Here is a 13614-nt window from a genome sequence, read left to right as displayed (position 1 = left end):
TGAGCCTTGCTTTTCCAACATAAGAGATGATGATAAAGATGGTTTGCAATTAGATTTTGCATTCTTTTAGTATATCTCTTTGAGATAAATTCTCACAAATGAGATTGGTGAGGGCTTAGGCTTCACATAAGTGCCATAATTTACTTAATCAAACCCTATTTTATAAACACTCTGAGTGTTTTTGTTTCTTGATTTTTTTTGTCATGATCAATGATTACTAAAATGAATGTAAATTTATGGAATATGTTTTTCATGCTGTTGGATGATTTACTTTAAGAACTGACCCATGGGTGACGAGCCAGTGGTGTGGGCTGTCCCCGCTCTTGATGTATATGTCCAACCAAAGTGCTCCCTGAAGGCCTGCCCCCCCCCCCCCGTTGTTACTACCAGCAGTATAGGACCGTTTATGTCTCCCTAGAATTAGATTTCATTAGTTGAAATGCAAAATTAACAGATGTAATACCTTGAATCTCTTTAATTACTCAAAATATTCTCCCTTATATTTACCATATATAATTTCTCCTTTATTCACTGGTTTGCATTTTTCCCCCATCTATCCCGGTGTCTTTCTTTGGTTATGAGATGCTCATGTGTCACCAGAGGCTCCAGCTGCATTTGACCTTTAGGAAGAAAAGGAATATTTACGTAGCATGTAAGATAGTCAGAAATGCTTACAGGAACTCTACTATCCCTGTTCCCTCCTGCTCAAGACATTTGTATTTAATCTTAGTAGAAATGACAGAATCATTAGGAAGACCTTCTTTTTTTTTATTTTTTGAGACAGTCTCACTCTGTCACCCTGGTAGAGTGCCCTGCTATCATCATTGCTCTCAGCAATCACAAATTCCTGGACTCAAGTGATCTTCCTGCCTCAACTTCCTGAGTAGCTGGGGCTACAGGTGCCCACCACCATGCCCAGCTAGTCTTTCTATTTTTAATAGAGACAAGGTCTTGCTCTGGCTCAGGCTGGTCTGGAACTCCTGAGCTCAAGCAATCCACCTGCCTTGATCTCCCAGAATGCTGGAATTACAGGTGTGAGCCACTGCACCCTGCCAGAAGACCCCTTTCTCTTAGTAAAGGAACTCATTTTCTTTTTGAGATATGTTGAATTTATCACTATAATTGAGATCAACTGCAGAAAAGTAACAGGGGAATTTTGCATCTTTCTGGTAAAACACATCTGATAAGTTTCAGCAATCTTAGAATGATTATATTGGCTTATTTTCATGAAGAATTTAAATAGGAAATTGAATAGCTTCTTAACCAAAGGAAAGTAAAAGTTTGCTCTGACATAATACCAAGAGAAAAGCAATCCGAATATAGTTATTGCAAAGTCTGCTTTCTTATGGATAGTTTTGGTTTTGATTATTAAACGTAATTTTGTATTTTTTTCTTTCCTAATAGAAAATATGTTTTGCTTGTAAATGAGAGATGTTTTTAGGGAAACAATCAAATGTTGGAACATTGCAAATATTAAAAAATGTTATTTGGAATCACACAGAAAAATGCAAAAATTGAAGAGCAGTGGATTATAACCACCAAAAAACAGTCAGAAAGAGACTTCATGACAATATCCAAGCAGGATAAATATTTAGTTGTTGTAGAAATCATAAAGTAGAAAATATGTTATCAAAATCAGTGATATTTACCAAACACCAGAAGCTTAGATAAAAATATATTTCTACCCCAATGAAGCTTGCTGCCAAATTTACCTGGAGCAAAATTTGGCTAGTGCGAGTTACAATCTATGTAATTTAAATAAATAGCAAGGACCCAAAATACCAGCCTTGGCATATATCTGATTGGCAAAGAGCAGTTCAGACTAATCAGTATGCTCATTCTGCTCAGACCTGCTCACGGTTCTGTAACTTTGAATTAGGGTACAATCAAGGGGACCTTGTCTTTAACTGACATAAAGTTTGGGTTGTCAGATGCCGGTTGCCTTAGAATAGGCTTCTGCCACTTGTGGGGGAGGGGGGATAGCTGAGAAACATCAGAAAAAGGGAAATACACAGTTTCCTCTCCCCGGCTTCCGTTGGTTCCTAAGACCTCTCTGCCTCCTTTCTAGTCTTCGTGATGTTGGTCTGGCCCCTCTACTTGGTCCCTTTGAGCCTCACGTCACACTCGGACATAGTGGTGTGAGTTTCAGAGATAAAAATGATTCTAGAAAATTCCTTCCTGCAGACAAATCCTCTTTCCTAAATACAAACAAAACTGGCGAACAAACAGAACATCCACTTAGCAGCCAAGAAGTGCAGGACGATGTCTTGACAGAGAGTAAGTACTGAGAATTCCGGATTCACATCACACTTGGCAGGAAACTTTAGAATGTTCCAGAAATGCTCCTCTGCAACATTCCAGCAACAAGACAGAAATACCCTGTTCACCAGCTCTGTTCATCACCGCGGTTCTCCCAAATCAAACCCAAGATAAACACTGGAGTGATAAAAGTGCGGGAAACAAAGCAAAGACATTGGCTAGAAAAGCCAAGGAAATCAACTGACAAACTGCTAAGTGACCTGGGCCAGCTCAATCCGTATTTTAACAGTAAATTAATTAGTAACATCAGCACCAGTCAATTGGAAAATATAACTAAAAAATGTGTAATGACACTAGCCACACACATATAAAAATAGAAATAGGCTGAGCACAGTGGCTCACACCTGTGATCCCTGCACTCTAGGAGGCTGAGGGGGAGGATTCCTTGAGCTCAGGAGTTCAACACCAGCCTGAGTAAGAGTGACAGCGTGCCTCATCTACTAAAACCAGAAAAACTAGTGGGCACGCTGGTGGGCTCCTGGAGTCCCAGCTACTCAGGAGGCTGAGGCAGGAGGATCACTTGAGTCCAGGAGTTTGCAGTTGCTGTGAATTATGATGACACTGAGGCAATCTACCCAGGGGATAGAGTAAGACTATCTCAAAAAGAAAAATTTTAAAAATTAAAACGAAATAGGAACAAACCTAATTAGTAAAGTATAAGTCTTATAGAAGAAATCCTATAAAATTATATTTAAGAACAGAAAGGTGTAAACAAATGGATCTACACCTTATGCCATGTTAAGAGACTTCAGTGTGATACAAATGTATATAAACTCTAAATTCATCCATTTCATTCCAATTCTTCAAAATTAGTTTGCTTTCCAAGAATCATGACAAACAATTCTAATCTTCATCTAGAAGAAGGAAATTAAGAAAATAGAAAAAAAGAATTCTTGAAAAAGATCAGGGAATGCTGTGGGGTGAAACTAAATAACTAGTCCTTTAAGATAAAAAAAAAAAAAAACATACTATAAAGTTGTAGTACTGGTTTAATCTCAGGTGCTGTTTTACATGTGGGTTTAGTGTGAGAAAGGAAACCAGAACAGAAAATACAAAACAGACACATGTGGATCAAACACTTATAGGATGATAAAGGTTAAATCCTTCCAAATAGTAGGACTGATGGGAAAACACAACAAATAGGGTTTTGGTAACTTTCAAAGTGGATAAAAATAAATTTATAGTGTTATGCCCAGGAGTCTCTCAAAGACCATACCGCCAGACAAGTCAAATTTAAAAAGGAGTCCTTTTATTAAAGAGCCAGCTGGCAACTGCCTCAGTGTCCCAACGTGGAGTTTCTGAGAGCAGCCCCAAGTGCCTAAGGGGTCAGGTTTTTAAGGCTTGGTCTGCCTCCTGGTTGGCACACAGGCCACTCAGGTGCATCCTCATAGGTTAGAGAGCATTGTACAGAAGCAGAATTTTGTGGTTAGTCATTCATCTTTATTTCAGTGCTTTCTCACCTGGTATTTCTTAAAGGTCAGTCCGGGGACAGTTGGTACCTCCCAGTCCGTTTCTCAGGGAGTCAGTCAAGCAAGAAGTCAGTGAGTACTTTCCTATCTATCTTGGGAGTGAACCAGACTTACTCCATTTTATTGAGGGCTTGTGGCCCAGAAATTTGTTAAGTGTTAACTGGTATTTTCTACCTTAGTCTAGGCCTAATTATAGCTCACATATCACACATTCCAGAATAAATAAGTAAAACAATAATGTTATTGAGAAGATACAGTATAAGTGTTTAGAATATGGCAGGCCTTTTAAACAATAAAGAGGAGAAAATAATAAAGAAAAAGACTGCCAAGCTTGCCTACATAAAATACAAACTTCCGTATAATAATAATTTAAAATGTAACGTACGTTAAGTAGAAGCAAAAGAGAGACTGGGAGAAAAACCTCCACTATGGGAAACATATAAAAGGCAATTGTCGTGCCTGGGTTAATTAAGAAAGTAAGTGACTGTAGGTTTGTCTGACTACCAAAGTTTGTGCTCAGCTTTGCCACCAACTATGACCTTAGGCAAGGACATCGTCATAAATTGTTTAATGTAGTTGCCACCACGGCACGCATTTTTAGGTCAGATATAAATGTTTTGAAACTCAGCAGTACTGTTGCCTTTGGCCAAGTTGAAACTCTCCCCCCCCCCCGCCTTGTGGTTGAGATATAACCCACTTGATTGTCTCCTCTCTGACCCAAAACCCAACACACTTCACAACCATTAATCATGCTCAAAGCCAGTGTCACCTGTATAAGCTCTTCCCTTTGCATGTGTTTGCTTTAAACTGGCCAATCCACAGCCACAGAAGGTCTAGGCTGACTACCATGGACCTTCATAAAGGCGCAGAGCCCAGGTCCCCTCTCTCTCACCTGGTGGTTGAATGTGTGACTGTGACTGTGACCCTGGCACTGCCCCATTTCCCACTGGCCCTGGGAGGCCTGGCGCCCTCTTCTCTCTGGGATCTGTGAGTAGTAAAACCCCTTGTGTTATTTCAGGTATTTTGTTGTGCTGCCCCCTCTGGGTCTCACCTGAACCACTCCCCTGATCCTAACTTGCTTCCTGTTCAGAGCACTCCTAGAGAGTGGCCATTTTGCAAGAAATAAACTGGACACCACAGGTCAGACAAGAGCCACAGATATCTGTCAGCATCAAAAAGTTTCTTATGAAAAGGACACCTGGTCACAAGTCAGACACCTGGTCACAGGTCGGACACCTGGACATAGGCTGTCCACCAGGATACAGTAGTCCAGGGAAGGCACATGGTAAACACTCACAACTGCAGGTGCTGGACCCCAGCAGGGCAGGGCTGCAATTTATAGCCACTCTGCAGTGAGAGACCTCAAGACCAAATTAGATGAGCACTCTGGGAGGCCAAGGCAGATGGATTCCTTGAGCTTAGGAGTTCAAGATCAGCCTGAGCAAGAGTGAGACATGTCTGTACTAAAAATAGAAAAATTATCCGGGCAGGGTGGTGGGCCCCTGTAGTCCCAGTTACTTGGAAGGTTGAAGCAGGAGGATCACTTGATCCCAGGAGTTTGAAATTGCTGTGACTATGACACCATGGCACTCTAGCCTGGTCTACAGAGTGAGACTCTGTCTCAAAAACCAAAAAGACCAAATTAGAAAAAAAGGAAAAAAAAATCACTCAACAGAATTTCTTATTTTCTTCGTTTCTTTTTTATTAAAATGTCAGAGTAATAGGAGGGCACAAACTATTAGGTTACAAGTTTGTATTTGTGGGTAGAGTCCCTCTTGTAGTTGCATCCGCACCCAGGAGGTGTGCTATATACCCTTACATTGTGTACATCAGGTGGGAGCTCACCAGTCCCTCTCCCTCCCTCTCTCTCACCCCTCCTTCCCTCTCCTCCCAACTTGAACTGAATCATGTTTTTCTCTTGTGTGGGGGTGTATTAGTTCATCTCTAGGCCTCATATTAGCATTGAGTACATTGGATACTTGCTTTTCCATTCTTATGATTCTTTACTAAGAAAATGTGTTTCGGCTCCATCCAGGTAAATATAAAAGATGTAAAATCTCCATCTTTTCTTATGGAGTATACATAGACCACAGTTTATTAGTCCATTATTGGATTGATGGGCACTTGGGTTCATTCTACAATCTTTGAAACTATAAATTGAGCCATACAACAGACTTCCAATGCTGTATCTTACTTCCCTTATTGGTAAATGAAGACCAATATGTAGTGAAAGGATTAAATGAACTAATCCGGGCAAAGTGCTCAGAGCAATGTCTGAATTCAGTAACCATTAGTTCTGCTATTACAGATGACAAAAAAATCTAGAATATTTGACCATGTAAAAACACTCCTAACATTAGGTTGTAAAAATACAAGTGAAACAATTTATCAAAGAGCAAAAGATTGAGACACGCAATTCACAAAAGAAGAAATATTAATGACCAATAAATATGGGGGTAAAAAAAAGTGCAACCATAGTAGTAATCAACCAAATGAAAACTACAATAGCAACAAGATAATGATTTACATCCACGAGGCCAGGCTCAGTGGTTCACAACTGTAATTCCAGCACTCTGGTGAGAGAGTCCCTTGAGCTCAGGAGTTCTAGACCAGCCTCAGCAAAAGTGAAGCTTGCTCTATTAAAAACAAAAATAGAAAAATTAGCCAGTGTTGTGGCAGACACCTGTAGGTCTAGCTACTTGGGAGGCTGAGGCAAGATAATCACTTGAGCCTAGGACTTTGAGGTTGCTGTGAGCTATGACGATGCCATGCCACTCAACCCAGGGCAACAGAGTAAGACTGCATTGTCAAAAAAATAATAACAATAATAATAACATAGGAAGACTTTAATAAATAATTGCTTATTATTGTGGATGTTAATGTAATTGTTAATCTTGACATAACATCATTCTGTTGTTCATAAGGTACCAAGGGTCTACTACTTTTCTGGCAACCAGAATACCACTGTACAATTATTTTTTAATTAAAACTTTTAAATCACTTTTATATAACCAGAGCAAAATGGAAGACTGCATAGTTTCATAAAGTGACCAGGAGCAGCTGTCTACAAAAAAAGCTCAATCTTTCACTTGACTTGACTTGAGTAGACCTAGCCCAAGTAGCATGGAGCTTGGTATTTGCAAAAGACCAAATGCTTTGAGACATAAAGGACAAGAAGAGAATTAGCATTTTAAGCATTGTGCCCTTTTTCTGGCCTTATTTACTCATGCTTTATTTTCATTTTTTAAAATAAATCACATTACTATGCTCTATCCATGCAGCCAACAGAAATGTAATTTATTTGAGAAAGGCAAAAGTAAATTGCTGTAAGTTTTTAATTTTGACAGTTATAAAGATGATACCATTAATGCTGATTTGAAACCTCTCCACATGGGCTCTGCAGAATTCAAATTATTTTGAGATAAAATGTTAAATTCTCTATAACAAGTTTACATCCCAGATAGATGAGTAACTTTGGGACTTTCACCTCGCATCACAGAAGTCTCAGTCTTTTTGTGGTGAGGCTTTCTGTAACTACATGTGAGGTCAACAGTTTGGCATAGTAGACCCAATGTAATGGTGGTGTCCCGTTTATCCCTTTTTCATCTACTAAAAGTTCTTATTAATGTAACCTTCATGGAGTAGATGGACGTGGGCCCATCCTCAACTCTCTGGGCTATACTTAGGAAATATGTTCAACTTCGTAATGATGGAAAATCATGTCAGGAAATTCCGAGGGTACCTTCAAGTTGAAACTTCTTTGGGTAAATCAGGACTTCCCTTGGCAGATGGTGTGAAGGATTTCACCAAATGAAATGCATGATTGGTTTTACACTGACATAAAAATGTGTCTCTCTATGCCTCCACTTGTTCATTTTTAAAATGAGATTGGATTAGGTGATCCAATCCTATCTTCCAGTTACAAAACAGAAAGAAAAAAAATATCTAAGTACATTTAAAAAATCTAAGAAAAGAAATCTAAAAATATCTAAGTTCTTCTGTAGAAATTCGTTTCATATAAAATTAGAACAACCACAAGTCATTGATAAAGAAGAAGTTAAAATATAGAGTGTAAAGCTCGGATGAAATTACGGAACAGATCACCAAAGGTGTACTCCATTAATACTTGACAACGAAAAATGAAATAGTAAAACTAATAATAGTGATTAGCATGGTTTGCCTAAGAAATTTTATCCAATAATAGTTTCATTTTTAAGTAGGATAACTGAATTTGTGCCAGTGAGTAAAATACTGTAAATATTACGTACCTGCAGGTTGTTAGCAAGATATTCAAAGATGTTTTTATACAAAGATTGAAAGATTTTGATGGTCAGTTCGTCTCATGATGTGTAGGACCAAAAAGATTAATTGTTTGTTTGGTATCAAGCAGAAAGAAAGATATTTGTTTTCTTAAATTTTCGATCATAGTTCTGACCTAGTGTATACTTTTTTAAAAAATCAATAACTTGGAGATACAGAGTATCAAATTTACAGATCATTTTAATCAAGGAGATATGACTAACTCTATGTCTAGTAGCAAAGCTATGGTTACAAAAGTTTAATAGGCTAAAAAGATGAGATTAAAACAGAAACATGAAATATAGAATGTAGAAAGCAGTGAAAAAATAAACAAATAAAAGTCCTAGCTTATCAGTAACACTTATGAATAAGACATCATAGTTTATTTGTGCACAAGAAGTTTAATGTGAGTCAGTGATTAGTTGCCTATTTTCTCCTTTCAAAAATGTTGCAGTTTTTTTGTTGTTGTTTGTTTTTTTAAAGACAGAGTCTCGCTTTTTTGCCCTTGATAGAGTGCTATGGTGTCACAGCTCACAGCAACCTCCAACTCCTGGGCTTAGGTGATTCTCTTGCCTCAGCCTCCCGAGTAGCTGGGACTACAGGTGCCCACCACAACACCTGGCTATTTTTTGTTACAATTTGGCCAGGGACAAGTACGAACCTGCTACCCTTGCTATATGGGACTGGCACCCTACCCACTGAGTCACAGGTGCCACCCATTGTTTTTACTTTTTATTGTTTGTGGCTACAGTTTAAACTAAGCTGTAAGTATTGAAAACACACAAGGGGCAGTGACTGTGGCTCAAAGGAGTAGGGCGCTGATCCCGTATGCTGAAGGTGGTGGGTTTAAGCCCAGCCTCAGGCAAAAACTGCAAAAAAAAAGAAAAAGAAAAGAAAACACACAAGAATGTAGAGGCACGTGGCTTGTTAGTCTGTGTCTGGAAATCTGTTTAGTTCTGGTTGCTGCATTTAAGAGCATATTACAGATATTTTTAGAAAAAGGTGGTTTTAAATGTGGTGATGGCGTTGGCAAGTATGTTACAGAAATTGCAAAGGTTCTTAGCCTAGATGCGTAAGGTATGTGCATTAGTCTCTATGCACACTTTGTGGAGAGGGTGACCATGACAGCGGAGGAGAGCTAAGGAGATACATGACTATATAAATATTTATAGAGCTGCCTCTTAGTAAACACATTGTGTTACATTTATATCTTTTTCCCTGGTCATATTTTTAATAGATGCTTAGCAAAGTAAATTATAATCATTCTTCATAGCCAACATTTTTATATTTAGTAAAAGTAAAAGAAGCAGAGATATATCAGCTCAAATAAAACAAAATAAAACAAAACAAACAAAAGTGTCCGTGTTTGTCCAGGTGTATTCACGTTTGTCTATTCAGTGTCAAATACTCTGGCAGGCACACGGGAAGGGTTGCATATATGCTGGTAAGTGTTGTAAGTGTTGCATATATGCTGGTCAAAGAAATGAATAAGGGGAGAATAATAAGTAATTACGCAGTGAATGGCTTGTGAAGCCACTAGAAATGTCCCAGGCAGACCTGGAACCCCAGAGAAAGGATTTCTGGAAGAAGCAAGAGGGCCTGGGTGACCTCTAAGATATCTTTTAAACACAATGTTATTTAAAAGAGCAATTTTCCCTCCCAGAGTTCTGATTATTATTATAGTGTCAGCATTAAAACTTGTTCTAAGAAGCTTGGCAAACAAACTGTCTCGTCAGTCAAGAGGAGAGAAAGTGATAGGAAAATGTAAAGAAGGTTAAGATTTGTGGTAAGTAAAAGCTTGGCAAAGTGTTCCCGCTTATGAAAGTGATTATGCCAATTTAATTTTATTTGCAAAATTAGAATGCCCTTTAGAAAAGATATCAAATATTTAATTTGAATGGTAATATGCTATTCTTCTTTTGTCATGAACCGCTGATTCCTTTCTACGGTTTTGGCAATGTACATGGAAATTAAATTATAACATTTTAAAACAATATTTGTGTATTCTGTTTGGGATCCTAACGTATCTACTCAGTTTATAATGCATTTTAAATTGGCATTAAATTCTTTTTTCTAGCGAAGTGACTATGAAATAAGTACTACTTCTATTTCCCATTTGTTTATCTTTTTCACTGTAAGTACTATAACTTAAATGGTATGTTCTGTTAGTTTTATTTTTCTTAGTATTGTGAGATCACATAACTCATGAGTCATGTGTGACTTAGCATTTTTTTTTTTTTTTTAGTTTCACTCTGTCACCCTGGGTAGAGTGCCATGGCATCATCATAGACCACAGCAGCCTTAAACTCTTGGGTTCAAGTGATCCTCCTGCCTCAGCTTCCCCAGTAGCTGGGACTACAAGTGCCCACCACCATGCCTGGCTAGTTTTTCTATTTGTAGTAGAGATGGGGGTCTCATGCTTGCTCAGGCTAGTCTCAAACTCCTGAACTCAAAGAGTCTACCTGCCTCGGCCTCTCAGAGTGCTGGGATTACAGACGTGAGCCACCACGATGGGCCGACTTAACATTTTTATCAGGAATACCTGAGCATACATATGGAGTGGTTAAATCTCTAGGCACATATAATATTTTGGTCCATATTTATATCGTCATTGCTTAAATACATTATTGAAGCAGAGTAAAATGCCGAAATTTTTAATGAAGCATCCAAAACCTTTAGAACTGGAAAAGAAAAAAACAGACTACCCCAGCAACATACCAGTTAGTGATTGGCTACTTGAAAAATTAAAAAAAGAAAAATTCCAATCAAAGCCAACAACACAGGCAGTCCCTGGGTTACAAATGAGATAGGCTCTGTGTGTCTGTTCTTCAGTTGAATGTGTGTGTAAGTTGGAACAGGTATAGTGACCTGCTAACCTATATTGGCTTCTGTTCATAAGTGCGAGTTGAATATCAGTTGGATGTTTGTACCTCTGATACTTACTGTAATAGTGTTCGTTCATAAGTGCCAGTTCTAGGTAACTCAAGGATGGCCCGTACTGAGTGCAGCGTATTTCCATCACTGTGTGTGTCACCTTCTCAAACTTTATGAACAACTATTACAGAAAAAGTCTTAAAAGTGGGTCAACAAATTTAGTATTTTCCTAAAAAGTATTACAGATTTAAAAAAAAATAATAAGTTCTGCTTTGCTATCATTTTTTGGTTGCCAATGTGTGTTACCAACACAGAAGATGACCTATACAAAACAGTACTGTCATCAGCATTGCAAATAGGCCATAATGAAAATATTTTGTTTCTCACTTATAGGATATGATACTAGTCAATTGTTAAAGGCAGGTAACAAAAAACAATTTTAAAAATGGCCTGAGAGAGTACCTTCTAGTATAAATGTATTATGAAATTTCTGATGTCTGTGTAAGAAAGAGAAGGCTTTTATCAAAATAAGAGAAGGCTTTTTTAAAATAAGGTAGTTTAAACCTCAACATTTGGCAGGGCCCAGTGGCTCAAGCCTGTAATCCCAGCACCCTGGGGGGCCAAGGCCGGAGGATCAACTGAGCTCAGGAGTTTGAGACCATCCTGAGCAAGCGTGAGACCCCATTTCTACTAAAAATAGAAAACTAGCCAGGCATGGTGGTGGGTGCCTCTAGTCCCAGCTACTTGGGAAACTGAGGCAGAGGCAGGAGGATCACTGGAGCCCAGAAGTGTGAGGTTGTTGGGAGCTATGACACCATGGCTCTCTACCCGAGGTGGCAGGGTGAGACTCTGTCTCAAAAATAAATAAATAAATAAAATATTGTCTGTTTTGCAGTAGTAACACATGACGATTTGCTCCTGCAGAGGAGGGATTTCTGGCAAAAGAGTAAAGGGTGAGGGGGATTTTCTTTCTCTTTGGTAAGGGTGCAGGGACCCCATGCTGGACACACTCCATGCCTGCGGGCCACCACCTTCCCTTTACCTGTGTGTCTTAGCCTGGCTCCCTGCTGACCCTACGCTCAGCATTGAATAACTGAGGAAAAACAGCTATTTTAAATTTGCCCACTCTTCTGTCTAGGAGGAACTCTGAGGATATGTGATTTTAATGCATTGAGTTCAAAGATGGAAAGGAATTTGCTCTTCTTAGACAATTCTGGTGAAAAGGAGCATTTTCTATTTCTGACCCTTCTAGCAATTAAATCACTGTTTTTGTTTCACATGATGCTAAAAGAGCTATTTACTTTCCAGAGTCAGCCAAAACCACTACTTTGCCGCTGAGAAGTGGGATCCCGCAGGAATTCACATAGTTCTGTAGTTTACCATTGACTTGAAGTGGCCCCAAATACTTTTTCTAAGTGCCCCAATGTGATCTGTGTTTGTGGTGACCTCTACATAAAGTGCTGGTACAGTGAGGAAGAGAAATATGTGCGTAATAATAACTTGCTAGTTTGAAAACCAGTGCTTTGTTCACGGCATTGGATACATCCAGGAGCTCTCTTGCTGGGGCATGAAATAAATTTGAAAAGTGAACGCATTATTTCAGGTAGCTAGAAAATGCCGGCTTTTAGTAGCTTACATTTCAACTTAGAGGTCAAAAATAAACCACACAGCATTCAGAATTTTGTAGTTTGTTATGTGGGCAACAGAGAAAAGGTTGTTTTTTTTTTATTTTTATTAAATCATAACTGTGTACATTAATGCATTTATGGGGTACAATGTGATTGTATATACAATTTGGAATGCTTACATCAAACTGGTTAACATAGGCTTCACCTCACTTACTTAATTGTTGTGTTAAGACATTTATACTCTACGCTTACTAGATCTGACATGTCCCCTTGCAATATGCACAATACGTGAGGTCCCACTGATGACCCTTCCTCCCTTCTCCCCTCCCCTCCCTCTCTTCTTCCTTCCTTCATTCTGGGCTATAGTTGTGTTTTCTTCTTAGTAAAGTATCTCAAGAATGGAAGAAAAAGCATCTAAGGTACTCAGTACTACTGTAAAACCAATATCTAATCACCCACGCTTCCCTATGAATGATAGAGAAAAGGTTTGGAGTGCAGGATCCAAGTGTGTCTAAGGGTGTCGTACCAACCAAAAGCTCGGGCACAGGCACATTCTTGTTTCTTAGTGATGCACTGTGCACACTGAGTAGATTGCAAATAATCCTTTAACTCTTTTGGTTTCATCATAGAATTTTCCTACTGGAATGATTAACAATAATATGGCTTTATTTATAGAAAGGATGAAATCAAGGCATTTTATTACAATGCTGTAACCAGTGACTTTAATCTCCAAAGATGGATGAACTCACCAACAAAAGAATGTCTTCTGCCTTCCCTCTTTCCTCCCTCCCTCTTTTCTTTCTTCCTTCCTCCCCTCCTTCCTTCCCTCTTTCTTTTCTCTCTTCCCTCCCTCCTTCTTCCCTTTTTTCCTTTTCTTTTTGTGTCAAGACAGTAAAAGCAGTAGATTCGGTACAGTGATACCTCATAACACTGACAGATCAGATTGAGGTATGACGCTTTTTGATGATTAAAGTTAAGCTCTTTAGCAGAATCTAAAAGTGTAATTTCTAGAATCGTTATCATTA

Source organism: Otolemur garnettii, unplaced genomic scaffold, assembly GCF_000181295.1.
Source record: "Otolemur garnettii isolate 467f Iridium unplaced genomic scaffold, OtoGar3 scaffold00061, whole genome shotgun sequence".
NCBI lineage: Eukaryota > Metazoa > Chordata > Mammalia > Primates > Galagidae > Otolemur > Otolemur garnettii.
This window is presented reverse-complemented; position numbering follows the sequence as displayed.